The sequence below is a fragment of the Crotalus tigris genome, unplaced genomic scaffold (genome assembly GCF_016545835.1).
Source record: "Crotalus tigris isolate CLP2741 ecotype Arizona unplaced genomic scaffold, ASM1654583v1 scf7180000018491.14276545383:2951260, whole genome shotgun sequence".
Taxonomy (NCBI): domain Eukaryota; kingdom Metazoa; phylum Chordata; class Lepidosauria; order Squamata; family Viperidae; genus Crotalus; species Crotalus tigris.
In genome coordinates, this window is record NW_024097037.1 from 1,282,563 (window position 1) to 1,303,941 (window position 21,379).

Consider the following 21,379-nt stretch of genomic DNA (forward strand, 5'->3'; position numbering starts at 1 on the left):
ATTTCAATAGGACAATTAAGTCATTTAGCAGTAATTGAAATCCCAACCATCAAAGTCAGGGATCCCCAATCTGTGGGCTCTGGCCCACTAGTGGGCTGTGAGGGGATTGCAATTGGGCTGCAGAAATGGCCAGCAAGCATGCGTGCATACACATCCTCACATGTGTGTGCAACAGACAAGCTCTATTTGCGTGAGCAGCAGGCGCGTGTGCACACTGCTCTTGCAAATGGAGCTACATGTGCATGTGCTTGCTGGCCACTCACATGGAACAATCCCCTCTCCCCCCCCCCTCCACCACTGGTCTGCATGGCCAGAAATATTGGGGAACTCTGATCTAAATAATTTACTGCACTAAGGTAAACAACTGTTCTTATCAGTGTCCAGAGTTCTAGTATGTTTGGAATATAATATAATAAAGTATCAATGAAGCCAATAGGATATGATGGTAAAACTAGGTGGCATGTTTTTTCATGAATAACAGTGGAATAGCAATAGCACTTAGACTTATATATGGCTTCATGGTGCTTTTAGAGCCCTTTCTAAGCAGTTTACAGAGTCAGCATATTGCCCCCAACAATCTGGGTCCTCATTTTACCAACCTCGAAAGGATGGAAGTCTGAGTCAACCTTGATCCAGTGAAATCAAACTGCTGACAGTTGGCAGAATTAGCCTGCGATACTGCATTCTAACTACTGCACCACCACAGACTCAACAATTAAGGGAATTCAAAAAAAGTTATTTGCATAAACAAAGAAAATTGTCTAAATATCTATGTTTAAATGTTCTAATTTTTCAATCAAGGTGTGGGGAGGAATTTTTTTTCTTTCAAGCCACTTCTGCTCTGCTGATCATTCTGCTAAGAATGGATAAAGGTTTGACCTTAACAACAGTCATATTTTATATTTTCAGAAATAGGGTACTAAGAATAATGCCTCAAACCCTAGTATATTGTACACTACTGTTTATGCTAATTGTGATTTAGTCAGTAAAATACATTTAAGTGAGATATTATTTAGAACAGCCTTCCTTAATGTTGATCCTCTCCAGATGTGTGAATTTAATGGTCTAATTTTGACATCTACTTATCTAGAGGACAAGAAGTTGGGGAAAATTTTCTTCATATGAGATGAAAATAGGACCCAGAAGATTTTATGCAAATTATTAGTTAAATACATTTATTTGCAACCATAGATTTTAGCCAATTTCATATAAAATTACGACAATTCATACCACTTCATTTCATTCCCCCCAAAATTAAAATTGTCAGCATCTGCTTTTGCATCTTCCTTGCTGCTATTTAAAAACAATGAAACATATTTGTTACATGTTCATCTATATCAGTCAGCAGGAAATCATTTTTTTTTTTTTTGTTTTATTCTGAACTGATTCAGGTAAGTTCACAAAGACATAATAAATCTAGCTCTGGGTTCCCGAAATAATTTGCAATGTAATAAGTAACAGATAAGATCTTCCACCTAGGAATTATCACAGATGCATAAATGCCAGGTAATTGGTAATCCTTTATATCTTCTATTCAGATAAGCTGTTGGCATTATCTGAAAATGAAGTTTTGTAAAAGCTTGTCCCAGAGAGTGGGATGTTAGAGGCTGTAAATAAGATGATATCCTTTTTTCCATTTTTAAGTGATCAATACCACTTGACCAACTTTAGCTTGTATACATGTTCTCTATTTTACCTAAAATCTTTAAAAAGTAAATGATCCCTCAATAATGTGTGATCATTCATTTAGCAGTTCTGGATCTAGTGAAAATTGTGAGAATATTTTTAGACACAAATTCACCCATTCGGTATTATTAAATTGTTTGTGGAGGCATGGTTTGCGAAATAAGTATCAGCTGATAAGTCATCTCCTATAACATAAAATATAAAACTATTGCTTTCTGTACCCTTATATAAATTGATGGAAGTCCCATTTGTAATCTCTGCATTGTTGCCAACATACATTGGAGTAAAGCTAGAACTGACCTCATAAATTTGTTCTGGACACACTCTAATTTTTCAGGTTCACTTAAATCCCAAATTGGGCCCCATATGTCAACTGTGAGATGGTTCCCTCCCCCTCCCCCAAAGTTCTTGTGAGCAAGCTGTACTAACCGGCCTACTTATGAATAAAAAAAGAGGCAAATAATTATCATGGATCACATAGCTGTAGTTCCATGATAATGTTTTAGTAAAATGGATGCTCAAATACTTGAATGATTTCATTTGTTCTATGTCTTTATCATTTAGGGTCCATCTATGACTCTTTGGCCTTTTGTCAAATACTACTCTCTTGGTTTTGAAATAATTCATTTGTAGTTATTCTTTCCTAGAATAAATGCCAAATTTTGTCAAGATTCCTGTCCTTCTAATTAACATTGTTGACGTAAGTACTGTATCATTGGCATATAGCAGTCATGGCGAACCTTTTAGAAATCGAGTGCCCAAACTGCAGCCCAAAACCCACTTATGTATCATTGGGTGCTGAGTGGGCATGGCCTATTGGGTGGGCGTGGCCCATTGAGTGGGCATGGCTGTGGTGGTAGCGGCAGACTGGGTGGGACTAAAAAGTTCAATCAATCAATTCCAACTTTGCAAGATCTTTTTTTTCCCCGCGAGAAGTTGAAATTGATTGATTGATTGAACCTTTTTTTTTTGCACACGGCGGTGGAGGCCTAAAGCAAAAAGGGTTTATAAAACCCAGCTGAAGGCCTAGGACTGGGGCAATGGCGCATGTGCCCACAGAGAGGGCTCTGCGTGCCACCTGTGTCACACGTGCCATAGGTTCGCCACCACGGGCATATAGTAATAAAAGACTTTCCTATTTCTGACTGAGAAGGTTTATTGAGCTTTTTTACAATGTTATTTATATAGAAGTTAAAGAGGAAAGAAACCATGCAGACTGTTGATTCACATAACTTTCAAGCTTGTTCCAACCTTTCAACCAGTTGATCTTATGACAAACATAAAATAACCTGTGTTATAAACTGATATGTCATATGGTAATATTATCTAGGTGAAGACAATCATGTTTACAATTTATTCCTATGGAGTAAAAATAAACCAAGTTGTTTTCACAATGATGTATCCAGCCCAAGGTTCATTCATATCTCACTTAGAGCCTATATAGTAACCTGAATTGCTCTTGAGATTGCCAGGTTCTAGAATTTGTCAAAACCTGTATGTTTTTCTTCTTTTTATTTTAGCTTTGAATCTAATTCTAGAACTTCTGTATATTTTTTGTAGAAAACAGTCAATCCTAATACAACATAACACATGAACATGTTCTCAAACACTTACTGGATACCCAAGAAACTCCTACTTTTGATGATCCAGTTCAATCTTGGCCAAGTTAATATCTTCCAGATCAGTTGCACAATAATTCTAGTTTAATAGGAAATTATAGAAGCTAATATTTAATAATCTGAGGGATGCTTGCTTGTGGAAGACAGATCTTATTACAGATAGTCCTCACTTTATAGCCACAGTTGGAGCTGGCAACCCCATTGCAAAGCAACGCAATTGTTAAGTGAAACATCATACAATCATGCGTAAGTTACAACATTAGTTCCACTGTAGACATTAAATGATTCACCATGGGCCATTAATCATGACATCATGTAAATAAGATTCCTGCCAGTTTCTCCATTGACTTATTTCTTGAAAGCCAGTTGCAAAATTACAAATAGTGATCGTGTGACTGCAAGATACTATAAATGCCATAAATGTTTGCCAGTTGTGTATTACCTGAATCACAACTGTCATAAGTTCAAGAACTAGTTGAAAATCTACATTTTCAATGCCATCATAATTTTGAAGAGTTGAACAAGGCAGTTTTTAAACAAAGGCTGTCTGTATTTGGGTGAAAAAAGCTTGTTCTGAAAGCGTTGCATTTTTGTAGCTCAGAAATTCTTTCCTATTCCACTTTAATAGAACGACATAGTAGAAGTATATCTTTCCACCTAAAGCAGAGAGAGAAAAAACCCAAAAGTAACATGTGGAAACACAATTCATGGGCTTCAGGGACAAGATTTCAAGAACCATTCTGACATTTATTAGTACTGGCTGGAAATAATATGCTTACCTTATCTATGAAGGACTTGTTAATCAATCTAACAAGGATGATTATGGATCCAGAAATGATATCACAAATGCATCAGATTTTAAAGTATAAGACTGACATTCTGAGAGTGTTGGATTTTCTGTATATATGGGTCTGCACATGACGGGGGAGAGACAGAGAGAGAGAAAAATTAAACTGAACCATTTTTTAGTTTAATCCAAGAAAATTCCATGCCTAGCAATTCACATGGGACAGTTCTAGGACAGTTAACTCTGAAGCTGAATTTATGAAGTTTTTATGTCATCTTCAACTGAACCCTGTTAGACAGCTTTACAACTGTTATTGCTTTATAACCTCCTGACTGTAAATTCTTCCATTATACTTTCTTTATTCAAGGATAAAAATATGTGCTCTGATGGTTTGTTATTTAAAACTAAAGGATTACATTCACTTAAAAATAAGATGATTGGTAGATTAGATAAAGGAAATACAAACCATTCCCAGTTACAGGTCTCTGGGCCCACTGTGAACATGTGCAGTAGATGGAACTGCAAGAAATGATAGTTAGCCTTTTACTCTCAAATGGAATTCTCAGAACACAGAAAGCTCTTAAGGATGAAAAGTAATGGAAGAAATAAAAGTTTTATCATTCTGGTGGGGAAGTGCATTCTTAAAATAGCTCAACATTTAGCAACATCCAGGAATTCAGATGATCTGAGTGAATTTCAGATTTCAGTGTATCTTTATGGTTAGGTACATCTTTTTCAAAGACAACTCATTTCATTTAGAAAAGTTAATTGATTCAGTTGTGGGTGCTCTTTTTTTATAAATTCTAATTATTGCATAAATAATTCATTTTGGATCCCTCTGAGATGTCTTTTAACAGCAGATTTCTTCATCCACATTTAGCATTTCAGTGTTTCCGTCTAACATCTTTCCATAAAAATGTGGATATGGCTTATGAATTATTCATATGATATATACTCGCAGGTAAGCTGAGAACTTTTGGTGCCAAAATACACTCCCCAAATTGAGTTTGGCTTATTTGCAGATGGATCTATCCATGAGTGTGTATGGTAATACTGCTGCTCAGCTATCGATAATATTATAGTAACCTTGTAAATTAACTTCTTTCATTCTAATGATCTTTAGAAGGCAATAGTTGGCACTGTGTCATGGAAATCTGTAAGGCTATCAAAAAAGTCAAGATGGCATCTGCAATCACACCATAGAAGTCCTGCTTCTTTTCAATCATGTGGCTCTGGCCACCATCTTATCTTTTTTCACCCCAACCTGCAGACACTTCTGTACAAAATCATCTTTTTTTCTAGTCCAGTGTTGTCCCTTTGGTTAATAGTCACTACTCTTATTTTTTATTCATAGCTTAGTTCCCTTCTTTTATTTGTAAACTTGATAGTGTGTACAACTTATAAGAACATACTTGTCAGAACTATATCGCCTCAGAGTACAGGCAAGCCATACTATTTAAATTTCTCCCATATGTTAAAAAGTATATAGAAAGAAGGGGCAAAAGATATCCTTGTATTGAAGTAGACTATTAGATATAGGGCTATGCTGAAAGTTTTCTTCCAAACTGTAGTTCCCTTCTTAAAGAAACACAATTCACAAAGGACTGTAAGCATGAACATTTATTGAACAAATATGTATGTCTTCAAGAGAAAATTATGAAAAATTCTGACCAGTAACAAAAAAAAAACAAAAGACTGAACACATGCGATCTACTATGAAGTATTACTTCCTCATTGTGTGTGGATTTTAATCAAAGTGCCATATCAGCCTTTTTTGCTGGCATCACTTTTGCAGATGTCCGCTCAAATATCCATTCCATTTTAATGTGTTTTTAATTTTATTTATTTCATTTATTTATTAATCTTTTATGCTGCCCATCTTCCCTACAAAGTGAGTCTGGGCAACTTACAAGTTATAAAACAAGTAAAAATAGTCAAACACATATTAACATATTATCAAGATTAATATGAAAATTCATACTAATGAATGAACATTAATAATATGAACATTTGGATTGAAATATATATTTCAACATTTATTCTCAAAATATACATTCCTAAATGAACTAAATACCCACTTATGCATTTATGGTCTATTATTTTGAGTGAAGAGTTCTACCACAACATTTTGACAACTGCAAATCCTAGATCTTGGTTTGGGAAAGGTTGCAAGCACAGATTAGTAAAGCAGCCCTAGATTTATAGCTTTTTGTCTCAAAGAACAGCAATATAGTCTTACATTCCCAAAAGATCGGTCCTTTGTATTATATTTTATTAGCAAAAAAACTCTATGAGATAAGTTTGTCTGAAGGATGGTGATTTGCTCAGTGTAAAAATTCTTCATGGCTGAAGAATTAAATTCATGAATTTAATTCCCATTAAATTCCTGCTCAACAACAGCACAAAGATTTTTATTATTATTACTTCTCTACATAGAAAATATTGAATAAACTATTCTTCACGCTAATGATCTCTATATCAAATTATTCCAATTGCCACACTACAGATATTTTGAAATATAAACACTAGTATTCCAAGCTATTGTGGCCAATATTTATATTGATTGTGTATATACTTAAGTAAGAGACAATTTGGTGTAGTAATTAAGGCACCAGGCTAGAAACCAGGAGAAACCAGTCCTGCCTCAGTTGGGTAACCTTGAGCCAGTCACTTTCTGTCAGCCCTAGAAAGGAGGAAATGGCAAATCACTTCTAAAAAACCTTGACAAGAAAACCACAGGGACTTGTCCACACAGTTTGTGAGAATTGAACATGACTGAATGGAAGAAAAAAAATAAATATTGTGTTTGTAATGTAGATAGAAGAAATGTTCTGCATCTGTCTTGAATTATGCTGCTTCTTAGGTTATTTCAGTTCAAGAATTATATTTGTCTTTTGAATGGCAATTTACTGGTGAGAGAAACAAGGGAGGGGGAGGAGGAGAAGGAGGAGGAAGAAGAAGAAGAAGAAGAAGAAGAAGAAGAAGAAGAAGAAGAAGAAGAAGAAGAAGAAGAAGAAGAAGGAGAAGGAGAAGGAGAAGGAGAAGGAGACGGAGAAGGAGAAGGAGAAGGAGAAGGAGAAGGAGAAGGAGAAGGAGAAGGAGAAGGAGAAGGAGAAGGAGAAGGAGAAGGAGAAGGAGAAGGAGAAGAAGACTATTTTTTTAAAAAAAAGCCTTTAACAGTGCCAATATTCAACACAAACTATGATGTCCTTTGGCCTAAATTATGTGGGCTTGTCTGTGTTTCTAAACATGCTATTTGCTGAAACTTCACCTCCAGGTTCAAAGCAGTAGACAAGAGTTAACTAAATGAAAAGTGATATGAGGCCACAGTCAGAATAAGGCTAATATTATTTTTCTTCACAGCTATCCCATTTAAGCATGTTTCATAAGACAATGTGAAAGACAACATGGCCCTGAGGGACAGTCAATATTCCACAATATTTATTGTTTGGCTTATACTTTTTAAAGATCGTCCTGCTGCACATAAAATCAGGGTTGCAATTTCAGATATTGGTGAGGGGAGAAACAATTTTTCAAAACAAAATTTACAGGCTTACTGATGGATACTTTCTGTATTATATTGAAAAAACAGTAAACATTAGTTATAATTATTTTAACTTATTCAAATATTGAAAATAACTATACAGATTATCAACATGAACCAGATAACTTTATATTGGTATATTTATTGTTCATCTCCTGGAGTAACAAGCACTGGATAGTTTATAGAAGAATAGAATAGAATAGAATAGAATAGAATAGAATAGAATAGAATAGAATAGAATAGAATAGAATAGAATAGAATAGAATAGAATAGAAATTTGTCTCTGGTGCAGAAGATCTCAATGTACATGCATAGCAACATAATAATGATAATAATAATAATAATAACTCAGGACATGGCTATCAAACATCAAAAACATCTGTAAGACTATCCCACCTCCTTTACATGGATGATCTGAAGCTGTATGGAAAAACATCATCTGAAATAGAATCGCTGCTCAACACTGTCCGTATATATAGCCAAGATATTGTAATGGAGTTTGGCTTGGACAAATGTGCCACACTTACTATCAAACAAGGAAAAATAGTGAAAACTGAAGGAATCAAGATGCCCACGAAAATAACATTAAGAGTCTGGATGAGGAAGAGTACTACAAATACTTGGGTATCCTTCAAGCTGACAACATCAAGCACACTGAAGTCAAGAAAAAGATTAGAGGTGAATACATCAAGAGAGTGAAGAAGATCTTAAAGTCCAAACTCAATGGAGGAAATACCATAAAGGCAATCAACACCTGGGCAATCCCAGTCATTAGGTACACAGCTGGAATAGTGGACTGGACTCAAGCAGAACTAAAAGCAATGGATAGGCAGACCAGAAAAATAATGACAATGAATCATGCCCTTCATCCACGCAGTGACATTGATAGACTTTATCTACCAAGGCAAATAAGTGGGCGTGGAATGCTACAAGTACATCAGATGGTTGAAGAAGAAAAAATGGCTTTGGAAGAATATCTGAAGAACAATGATGAAGATGCACTGAAATTAGTATATCAGGAAGGCTTACTAACTACTGGAGAGACCAAACTGGCCTACAAGAAAGACCAAATGAAGAACAGAATAGAGGCATGGGAAGACAAAGCACTACATGGCCAATACATGAAAAAAATAGCTGGGAAAGCAGATAATAATAAAACCTGGCAATGGCTAAGAGCAGGAAAATTGAAGAAAGAGACCGAGGGACTAATTCTGGCTGCACAAGACCAAGCCTTAAGGACAAATGCATACAAAGTCAAAATTGAGAAGACAGCAACAGACAGTAAGTGCCGCCTATGCAAAGAAGCTGAAGAAACAGTGGACCACTTGGTAAGCTGTTGCAAGAAGATTGCACAGACTGATTACAAGCAGCGGCATGACAAAGTAGCAACAATGGTGCATTGGAAGATCTGCAAAAAATATCATTTGCCTGTAAGCAAAAACTGGTGGGATCATAAAATAGAGAAAGTCATAGAAAATGATAAAATTAAACTGCTCTGGGACTTCAGAATTCAAACAGACAAGCACCTGCAACATAACACCCCAGACTTAACAATTGTCGATAAGAAAGACAAAAAAGTCTGGATAGTGGATGTGGCAGTGCCTGGAGATAGCAGAATAGAAGAGAAAGAACTGGAGAAGATAACAAAATACAAAGACCTACAAATAGAAATAGAAAGACTGTGGCAAAAGCAAGCAAGGGTAGTACCAATAGTAATAGGCTCCTTGGGTGCAATCCCAAAACAACTGGAGCACCACTTGAACACCATTGGCATTGACAAATTCGCTATTAGTCAATTGCAAAAGGCGGCCTTATTAGGAACTGCTTCCATCCTGCGACGATATCTGTAATACCATCAAACATCCACATCTGCCAATCCCAGGTCCTGGGTAAGGACTCGATAGGTAGACAAAATGCCAAATCCAGTCTGAACATCTGGCTGACTGTGCGATGATCAATAATAATAATAATAATAATAATACCAATAAGAGGGGGGTGTAAGAAGGATAATAATAAATACTAATGCTATAGCCATACTACCTGAGTAAATACACATACACATTAGGCAGCACTGTGAAAATTAGGTGTTCAGCAGAGTGATGGCCTGAAGGAAAAAAAACTGTCTGTCTTTAATTGTTTTGGCTTGCAGTGCCCTGTAGTGCCATCCTGAGGGGAGGAGTTGAAACAGTTTGTGTTGAGTCCTTCGCGAAACGGCAAGACACGAGAAGCAGTTGTAGTTCTCAGGAAACTTCTTTATTCTTTAGTTCAGCTTACAGTTAGAAGACGCCGACAATGCCCAAAACTCCTGGCCTCTTATATAGGCCATCCCCGGGTCAATCTGCAACTTTTGGCGCGCCAGCACTTGCGCATGCGCACAAGTACTGGCGACAGCCTGTCTGGTCCCGGGCAACTTGCACCTGCCCGGGACCGTTTGCAATGCCCCGAGCCTGCTTGCACAGGCTCAGGACATAACACCCCTTCCCCCCGGGCTAAAACTATTCCTCATACCATAATAACACATAACTCATTTCTTTAGTGTAGTGCCATGCTCCCCAATACCAGGTGTTCCCCGTTTTCCATCAGCCTCAATGCTTTACTTTTTTACTAGCTCTGTTTTGCCAAGAGGGTTACAAAATCCTCCAAGTACTTAGGAGATTTCCTTGCTCTCTGTGACCTCCTAAGCTCTGGGTGCTTGCCAAGTACCCTTTGACTGAGGGGTGATACGTGACTGTCCCCCCTAGTTTGCCTTGGGGGTTCTCAAGGGCTGTGCTCTGCTGCCTGGCCTGCTTGCTTGCCCACCGGGCTCGTCAGGCCAGGACTTTTTTCTCTGTGTGACCTGGTTGTCCCGCCTAGCTGTAGGCTCTCTGGCCCTTCTAAGTGACTGTCACTGTTGGGCGTTTCAGTAGAATCTCCTAGGTCCGTCCAAGACCTGTCAGGAGGCTGTCTGTCCCCCAGATCCCATTCTGTGTCCGGGCTTGTGTGGTTTTCAGTACTGTCCCAAAACTCAGTTGTCCCCTGAGTGAAGTCAGAGGTGATGTAGTCGGGATTTGGTTCCTCGACCACCTCCCTGTGTGTTTGCCCCCTTCTGGGGACAGGGGTAGTGTTGGGCCAACTAGAAGGAGTGTGTGCCAGCTCTCTTGCAGGGTATGGATTGTTGGGATGCTCCCGGGTATTCTCCCTGACTGGAGTACTGAGTGATGCGGGTGAGTAGTGATTATGCCCCCGGGGTGACTCCCTGGCTGGAGTAGGCGTTGATGCCTGGTATCTAGTTGGGCTCCTTGAATTCCTGTTTGGAGCACTCGCGGAATCTTGAGATGGGCTGTGTGTAGCTTCCCCATTGATAATGGGCATCATTCCATGCCCCTCCCTTTGCCCAAAGGGTTCCCCCCCCCCAGAAAAGATCCAGGAGTCTCAGCAGGTAGGTCCCGTCGAGGGCAAAGTTGGTCAATGTGCCGGCGCAGGACACGACCGTTGTCCAGGGACACCTCGTAGGATAGAGGACCCGTGACCCTGGATATGGAAGCGGGAACCCATGTATGACCAGGCCCGTAATTACGAGTCCAAACCGGGGCACCCACAAGTAGTTGCCTAGGTGCCCTGGGGTGGGAGATAGAAGGAGGCAGTCTGTCCGGATGCAAACGGTCAAGCTTGGTAGTCAGTTTGTGCCCCCAACGAAGTTCAGCTGGGCTTCTCCCTGTAGAAGTGGATGGTGTGGTGCGATAAGAAAGGAGGAAGTCAGCCAACCTGTGATGCCAGTCTCCGTAGGTTAGTTTCTTCAAGGAGTCCTTGGTGATGCGAACCATGCGTTCAGCCATGCCGTTGGTGGACGGATGGAAAGGTGCAGAGGTGGCATGACGAATCATGTTAGCCTGCAAAAAAGGTTGGAATTCGGAGGAAGTGAATTGAGGGCCGTTGTCAGACACAATGATGTCAGGAAGCCCGTGTGCAGCAAAAATCCCCCTCAAAACCTGAATAGTCTTTGCAGTGGTGGTGGATGAGTCAGGTACAACCTCAAGCCATTTTGAATGGCTGTCAACGAGGACCAAGAAGAATTGACCCTGAAAGGGCCCAGCATAGTCAATGTGCACCCTAGACCATGGAGATTGAGTTTCCTCCCATCTATGCACAGGAGCTTGGGCCATTTCAGGGTGCGAGCGTTGACAAAGGTGGCATGCATGCACCTTAGCTTCAATATCCTTGTCTAGGCCAGGCCACCACAAGTGGCTGCGTGCAAGAGCCTTCATTCGTACAATGCCAGGATGACCCTCGTGGAGGGAACCTAAGACCCTAGTCCTCATTGAGGTGGGAATGACAACTCTGCTTCCCCAAAGCAGACAACCCTGAGAGGTGGACAACTCATTCCTTTTAGACCAGAAACTCTGAAACTCAGGACTAGGACAGTGCTCAGGCCATCCAGACAAAACCCAAGAGAGGACACGTGAAAGTGTGTGATCTGTGCCCGATTCAGCAGCTACATCCCTGACATTCAGAGGGGACTTGGGCAAAGCTTGAATAGAAAGAAGATTGATAGCTGGTGCGGGGTCAGCTTCTATTACCGGCAGGGGTAATCTACTGAGGCCATCAGCATGGCCCATTTCCTTCCCAGGCTTGTGAAGTAGGGAAAAATCATATGCAGACAAAAAGATAGACCACCTGAGCATTCTGGGGGAGATGATTTGGGGGGTTTGCTTACGTGTGGTAAACAGTCCCAGCAAAGGCTTATGGTCAGTGAAGACCGTGAAATGCCTACCATATAAAAAATCATGGAATTTTTTAATCCCAGCAACAACAGCTAAGGCCTCCCTGTCTATTTGAGAATAATTACGCTCAGCAGAAGATAATGTTCTGGAGTAATATGCAACAGGAACCTGAGTTCCATCAGACCTGAGGTGGCTCAGGACAGCCCCTGCCCCATAAGGGGAAGCATCACAAGCGATGCACACAGGAAGGGATTCATTGAAATGTGCAAGTACACTGTTAGAAGTGAGTAAGGCCTTGACCTCATCAAAACTTGCCTCATGTGTTTGTGACCACTGCCACACTGCCTGTTTATCTAATAGCCTGTGAAGAGGCTCAGCTACACTAGCCTTATGTGGAGAAAAGAATTGTAGAAATTCAGAAGGCCCAGAAAGGCCTGAAGTTTGGCCTTAGACTTTGGCCTAGGGGCATGCATAATAGCTTTTAGTTTGGATTCAGCAGGGTGAATCCCAGCAGCATCAATTTTAAACCCCAGGAAATCAGTAGAAGGCACCCCAATTTTGCATTTGTCCTTTTTAAGTTTGAGACCAGTTTTCCTGAATCTTGACAGGACAGCCCTTAGCCTTTCAGCTAAATTGTGTGTGGAGTCTCCTGCAATTAAGACATCATCAAAGTAGGGGCAAACCCCTGGTATACCCCGTAGTGTGTTTTCCGTTACGCTTTGGAAAATTCCAGGAGCGACATTTACTCCAAATTGTAGCCTCTTTACCTTGAAGGCTCCTCTGTGGGTCACAATGGTCTGAGCTATAGCAGCATCATCATCAACAGGCAGCTGTTGATATGCTTGAGCTAGGTCAAGCTTTGCAAAAACACCCCCCCCCTTGAGGAAGGCCAGAATATGACTGACCACAGGAACAGGATAGGCATGTTGCTGCAATGCCTTATTCAGAGTGCATTTGTAATCAGCACAGATGTGAATGTCCCCATTTGCCTTGAGAGGCGTGACAATGGGAGTCTCCCAGGGACTGGAGTCTACAGGTTCTAGAATTCCTTGTTGGGTCAGTTTATCCAGCTCAGTGTCAATTTTACTCTTTGAAGCAAAAGGGACCCTTCTTGCTTTAATTCTAATGGGTGTGACAGTGGGGTCTACCTTAGTGACACAGGGGGTCCTTTGAATGTGCCCAGCTGGGGGCTGAAAACATCTGCAAATTCTTTGCAGACTTCCTGTAGGTTGAGTGTTTGTAAGCTGTTAAGCCCTGTGACGTGTATCCCCAAGGCCTGAAACCACTCGAGTCCTATGAGACTCATTCATTCACCTCCTACTACTAATAGGTCTAGTGGACCCTCAAAATCCTTATATTGCACGTTAAGGGTGGCCTCCCCCTTAACACACACTCTGGAGTTTTGAAAGTCTGTTAGCACAATGTCAGAAGGCCTCAACTTGGCCTGGATTCCGCTGCCGGAACAAATCTTCCTAAATGTATGCATAGAAATGATTGAAAGTGCAGACCCCGTGTCCAGTTCCATAGTTAATGGAACCCCTTGTAGCTTTACCTTAAGTGATAGCTTTTTCTTAATAGGCTTGTGTGTGCCTGTCCTATAGATGCTTCTTCGTGAAGCGCTTCTTCTGGCTGGGACCCCTGGTACCTTTCAGGCGCAATTCTTCCTGAGGTTGTACCTTCTGACGGCCCAGGCACACAGCTGCAATGTGTCCTTGTTTTCCGCACGCCCTGCAGATAGCGGAGCGGAACTTGCAGTTGGCTCTCTTGTGGCGACCTCCACAGCCGATGCACTTGGGGAGAGCTGAAGAGCTTCCTTTTTGTTTCCCTTCCTTTGTGGGGTGGAGACGGTCGACTTCCTCGTCCGGATCCTCCTCAGAGTTTCTTTGGACTTCTTCCTGGTGCACAGATGCAGCATCTAGACTGTTCCTGATCGGCCGCATGTTCTTGATGGCGCTGCCCGCTGCTTCTTCTGCGGTGACCTCTCTCAAGGCATCTTGGAAAGACAAGTCCTCCTTAGCAAAAAGTCTCTGTTGTAACTCTCGGTGCCTTAGCCCGCATACGAATCGGTCCCTCAGTCGTTCTTCGAGGTCCTTGAACTCGCAATGTTTGGCGGCTTTTCTTAATGTGGCGATGTATTCCTTGGCCAATTCTCTGGGTCGTTGATCCCTCTGCTCGAAGGTGTGGCGCCACGCGATGACGGACAGGCTGGAAATGCTCCTTCAGTAGCTTTTTTAGATCTGCATAGCTGACAGAATCTAAAGGAACAGGTGCTGCAAGGTTCTCAGCGATTTCGAATGCGTCTTGACCACAAACGCACAGCAGGGTGGCAGCCTTCAAACTATCTTCCCTTACTTGGTTCACCTTGAGGTAGTTTTCCACCCTGGCTACGTAGGACTCCCACCTCTCTGGATGTGAGACGTCGAATTCCAAAAGCCTTCCAATTTTTGCCATTTTTGTAGAAGGAAGGGTCTATCAGCCAGCCTACCCCCGAATGCACGCTGGATTGGCGGGTAGCTGCCGAGTCAACGCCGTTCCTGCCGCTCAGGACTCACTCGGGTAAGCTTACACCTTTTCTTCTTCGATGTAAGGCAATCCCACCTTCGTCGCCAGTGTTGAGTCCTTCGTGAAATGGCAAGACACGAGAAGCAGTTGTAGTTCTCAGGAAACTTCTTTATTCTTTAGTTCAGCTTACAGTTAGAAGACGCCGACAACACCCCAAACTCCTGACCTCTTATATAGGCCATCCCCGGGTCAATCTGCAACTTTTGGCACACCAGCACTTGCGCATGCGCACAAGTACTGGCGACAGCCTGTCTGATCCCGGGCAACTTGCACCTGCCCGGGACCGTTTGCGATGCCCCTGCACAGGCTCAGGACATAACAGTTTGTGTCCAGGATGTGAGGGGTCTGCAGATATCTTCTCAGCCCTTCCTCTGACCTACACAATATACAGGTCTTCCATGGAAGGCAACCTGATTACAATTATTCTTTCTGCAGTCTTAACTATCAGCTGGAGTCTGTATTTGTTCTGTTTGGTTGTTATACCAAACCAGTTATAAAAGTACATAGGATAGACTAAATAATTCCTCTGTAAAACTGTATCAACAGCTCCTGGGGTAGTCTGAACTTCCTGAGTTGAACAGAAATGACATTCTTTGTTTTCCTTTTTAATGATGGTTCTAATGTTGAGTGTCCGTTTCAAGTCCTGGGAAATCTGAGTTCTCCACACTTCATTGGAGTCAGTCTTGCATTAACCTTGAAAATGGTTCATTCTAGATGGGATGTTGGATCTAGGGCCAATAACATCTAGCCAATTCCCAACTCCTGCCAATTCAAATGTGGAATCAGGAGCTGAAAATTTAAGCTAAATTGACACATTGACTGAAATCTTAGTTTATTTAACAGTCTGTTAAATCTGCCTTACATGGCTTAGCTTGTACAATACAGAAAAATACACCCATAAATCAGGGTTAAATTTTCAGCTAGAATTGTGTTTGGAATTTTAATAGCATCTACTGAGTGCATTCACAAAATGGCCACCACAACAGATATAACAAGTCAAAACTGTCGATTTGCCAGTGTAATGTTGCAAGCCTGAAGCTGTTGCAGCAAATAAATCTATTAATAAATACAAATAAATCTATTAATAAATACAAACTCAGGCTAGTGCTTTCCCGTACAAATTGCTAGCTTCGTATTCATTTTGATTAAGTAATCTTTTTAAACCACAGGTACCAAACCTCAAAGGAGATCTCTGATGGTACATTGGCAGTTAGAGGCTCAATACTGCCTACCTGCTATTCTGTAAACTATGGTTTCTAAATCGCATTAGCTTTGTTTACATAGCAGATTAAGCCAAATCCAAACAAACTGCAACATACTTTAGCATAGGTAAACTTAGTCATTAAACTTTTAAAGAAACAATACTAATAATTATGAATGTAATTCTTGCTTCAAACTTCCAAAATGTTTCCTGTCTCCAAAGATCTGCTGGGAAACCGTAGATGTTTCTGCTTTTTAATCCACCATAGAAATTCATCCTTAGATAATATTCACAGAAAGAATCAGAAGAGAACATATACCATTTTGTTCCAATTGGCTGATCTGACTAATCTTGATATCAGCAAAACATTTGATGAAGTAACCCATGACATGTTGATTAACAAGGTAATTAAATATAGGATGAACAGCCTAACATATAACTGTCAGGCCTAACCCAAGAATGATGTAAAATAATCCAGCAAAAGTCCAGTTTACCTATATAAACAAGAATCTTGCCAGACTAAACCTATACCACCCCAACCTAATGGATATACCCTGGGAGATTCTAGGTTGTGGCTCATCTAAATCTGTTTCTTTTCCCATGGTCCAGCTCCAGTCTGTGCTTTCTCTTGTCTCTACCCCCCCTCCCCCCCAAGTCCTTTGAATGTGCTACCTTCTTCCTGGGAACCTGCTGCATTACTGTAGTTCATCACAATAGCTGTCACAGGGTTCCTGATGAAATGGAAGAAAATTATCAAGTGGCTATCACAAGGATCAGTCTGATTTTCCAGCCTTCAATATTGTTGTTAATCATTTCAGTGCAGAGGAAGGAAATGTTTATCAGACTTGCAACTCACTCAGAACTGGTTGAGGTAAAACAATATCCTAAAATACAGATAAGATAATCTTGATGGGCTAGAGAAATGGACTACAAGTAATAGAATGAAGTTACCAAAGGTAAGCACAGAGATTTTCAGTTATGAAAAAAAAAAATCAAATGCATATTAATGGCACGATTGAAATGGATATTACAGTAATAATTGACCACAAATGTTTTATCATACTGAAAACACTAAAACATGATTAAAACATAAGTAATATTTCGTGTGAGTGTGTGTGTGTGTGTGTGTGTGTGTGTGTGTGTGTGTGTCCTTGATAGCTGCAAAAATGCAAATCCCGGGCATATTTGTTCAATAACACAGCCTTCGATCTCCGGGAGAGGTATAAACCAGTTTTTTATTGCTAAAAAGATATTTAAAAACAATAAAAACAACTATTTACAATGTGTGTGTGTGTGTGTGTGTGTGTGTGTGTGTGTGTGTAATCTTTTGTGTTGTAACGACCTGGGTAATGGGCTGTGTGGTGACATCCTGAGATCTAGTGTAGTGATATCCTGAGTTCTGTGTTGCAACATCCTGGGTGGTAGGCTGTGTTGTAACCTCCTGAGTTCTGTGATGTGATGTCCAGAGCAGAAGGCTGTGATGTAACATACCGGGCTTTGGTTTGGCTCTGAGTTTGTGGTCTAACTCTGTGTTCATGTCGTGTGTCCGTTTGTTTTGTGTGGGGGTCCCCCTCCACAGCAACTCATGAAACGAACAATACACAACATATCAGACAGAACCCTCACCATAGCAGAAACCAATGTCCTTTCCAAAGGATTCAACTTTGCAGTAGCCCCCAAACGCATCCCCACTGAAAACATCATATGTGGAGTTGCAGCTACCCTAACCAAAATCAACCCAGATGAAGCCAATAAAATCAAACTTGAAGTCAACAATGTTTTCCTCTCCAGCAATCCACCTAGATGCAACTTACATAAAGAAGAATAAAAAGCACTCATCAACCTGAGGAAAGACAACAATATAATCATTCTCCCAGCAGACAAAGGTAACGCCACGTAGTGATGAACACATCAGACTACCAAGCCAAACTATCCAACCTACTCCAAGACCCCACTTACAAACCTCTAAACACAGATCCCACCACCTACCTGGAAAAAAACCACCAAATCCAAAGTAAAAGCCTCTCCCATCAGTGAAGAGATCCAGCAAAGAATCATCCCCAGAGAGAAATCATCCAGATGCCCCAAGCTCTATGGCCTCCCCAAGATTCACAAAGAAGAAACACCACTCAGACCCATAGTCAGCTCCATAGGCTCACCTCTACAGAATCTTGCCAAATTTCTCACCAAACAACTTCATCCCTACACAGAATCCATCTCCTCACACATACAAAACTCACTCCACTTCATAGAAACAATAAAGAAACAAAACCTACAACCCAGCGACCTACTTGTGAGCTTCGATGTCACATCCTTCTTCACCCAAGTGCCTATCAAAGAAGCCTTGACAGCTATCCAAAACAAATACAACCCCCTAAGCACATCCTAGATCTGACTAACCACTGCCTAACCAACACATACTTCATCCACAATGGACAAAGATACAAACAGATAGAAGGAGCACCTATGGGATCACCCCTCTCACCTATCATCGCAAACCTATATATGGAACACTTCAAAACCAATGCCTTAGACAAATCTGAACACAAACCCAAACTCTGGCTCAGATATGTAGATGACACTTTTGTAATTTGGCCACATGGGAAAGAAAAACTGGACAACTTCCTCACACATCTCAACAGCCTACACCCCAAAATACAATTCACAATGGAAATGGAAGCTAACAACCAACTCCCCTTTTGGACATCCTAATCTACAAAAACCCAATGGCTCCCTAGGACACACCATCTACCAGAAAGCAACACACACCAACCGCTACTTAAATGCACAATCCCATCACCACCCTGCACAGATCAACTCCGTAGCCAAGACCCTCATCTCCAGAACCAAACGCCTAGCTGACAAGCACCACCTGAAAACTGAATTACACACTCTCACAAACGTATTAATCTCCAACAGATTCCAAAGAAATACAATTACCAACCTAATCCAAAGGGAAACACCCCCCAAGAACCGAGACATAGAACAGTACAACGACTGTTGTACTCCCCTACATCAAAGGTACAACAGTACAACGACTATTGTACTCCCTTACATCAAAGGCACCACAGATAAAATCAGCAAAATTCTCCACAAACACAATATCAAGACAGCCTTCGGCACCGACCCAAAAATAGCCAACATCTTAAGAAACCCCAAAGACATGATCCAGCTAGAAAACCAAGGAATCTATGAAATACCATGCAAAATCTGCCCAGCCATATACATTGGATAAACTAATAGGAGAATAAATGCACGCATCGTAGAACACAAGAACGCAGTCAGAAAAGAAGAAAAAACTTCCTCCCTCTTCCAGCACCTTAAAGTTACAAGACATGAAATTGATTTTGAAGGAACCAAACTAATCTCCAAAACTGAACACCACAACAAGAGAATAATTATGGAAGCCATTGAAATAGAGAAACACCCCCACAACATGAATAAACGTGACGATACCTCCCACCTACCAGACATCTGGAAACTAGCCCTAATCAACAAACGAGTCCTAGCCACGAAAACTGACTCCGGACCCAGAACAACACAGCACGCCACCACCACACACCCTCACCAGACCCAAACCCAAGCCCAAACCCATCCCTCAGATGAAATGCAACCACCATCCAGAAGCCAAACCACGATGACATCACCAGCTGCTGCACCTCCCTCCAACCCCCACACAAAGCAAACGGACATACACCATGAACACAGAGCTAGACCGCAAACTTGGAGCCAAACCAAAGCCCGGTATGTTACATCACAGCCTTCTGCTCCGGACATCACATCACAGAACTCAGGAGGTTACAACGCTAAAGCTCAGAATGTTACAACACAGCCTACCACCCAGGATGTTGCAACACAGAACTCAGGATATCACTACACTAGATCTCAGGATGTCACCACACAGCCCATTACCCAGGTCATTACAACACAAAAGACTAATGGGCACACAGCCAGCATCTCAACTACTCAGGATGTTACGAAACAGCTGAACAATCTGCAAACAATAACTCCAACACAGCCAACCAACCCACCTACAGCAACTAAGCCAGCACTCCACACACCCCCACCAATATTTATAGAGAGACGGCAGCTCCGATCACACTTTGCTTGCACAAACACGAAGCCGAAGACCCCAGCCTGAAGATGATGAGTGGGACCTCATCGAAATGTCACCAAGATACTCTCAATCTTACACGGGAAAAGACCCGAATACGCCAAGACCTGCATACCTGTACCCATGAAAATCTACAAAAACAAACACACACACACACACACCTTCAGCTCTCACAAGAACTAACAAATTTTGGCAGAAGGCTTTAAAAAGGATTCATAGAATCAGAGAGTTGTGATTTGGAAGAGACCACAAGCATTATCTGATCCAGAAATGAAACAAGTATGATGAGGGGACTAGAAACTAAATTTTGTGGGAAAAGATTGAAAGATTGTGTGATTGTTATTGTTTTTATTCCTTGTAATAAAGCAGTTTTCTCTGCCTTATTTAATGTAGACAAAGTAATTTGGGGCAAATTTTGCTATGCCTCCAAGACCAGGAAAGTCTTCTTCGCCTTATTTTTCCTTTATAGGAAGTGGAAATATTTGTTACAGCCACATGGCAGTCCTCAACCCCTGGCTGCAGCCCAGTACTGGGCCTTGAGCCCTTCAGAGCCAGGCTGCAGAAGTGGCCAGCAAGTGTGTATGTATCCCCACTTGCACGAGCAGTGGGCTAGCATGGGCTCACGGGCTCCATTTGTGCAAGTAGTGGATGCACATGCCCACAGCTCACACAAATGAAGCTGCACTTACTTACTCACCACTCACATGGAACCATCCCCTCTTCCCCCCCCCCCCAGCCAATCTGCAAAGCTGGAAAACTTAGGGAACTCTGAGTTAGAGACTGTAACTACCTAATCACATTTTGATTAGGATTCAGCTTGGATGAAATGTGAAAAGGAAGTGAATTTAGCAGCATAGACTTGATCCAAATACATATCATAAATTACACTTTACCAGTAATCCACCAATTCCCAACCACTGTTTTATTAATTGGCAGATAAACAAGATTTATTTTGGGAAAAAAAATTGGTCTCATATATTAATTAACTTCTCATTTAACCAGAGAGGTAAAGCCCCCAAACTACTACCATAGTCTTATACTTTAAGAATAAATATTCATATACAGGCATTAGCAAGAAAAGCTTCCCACAGCCTAGAGATATCCAGTTTACTAATAGATCTATTATCAATCCATCTGCCCTTAAAGTCAGAACTACAATGGCTACT

The 21,379-nt window shown here is 41.1% G+C and overlaps 1 long non-coding RNA gene across 1 annotated transcript; it reads right to left on the bottom strand.

Annotated features, from left to right (window-relative positions):
• Positions 1–3,814: 3,814 nt before the first annotated feature.
• LOC120312421 lies at positions 3,815–16,819 on the bottom strand. The gene is made up of 3 exons (XR_005557893.1): positions 16,772–16,819; positions 4,085–4,216; positions 3,815–3,962 (listed from the first exon to the last, which is right to left on the bottom strand). It is a non-coding gene; the product is annotated as an uncharacterized LOC120312421 (long non-coding RNA).
• Between the last annotated feature and the right edge of the window lie 4,560 nt (positions 16,820–21,379).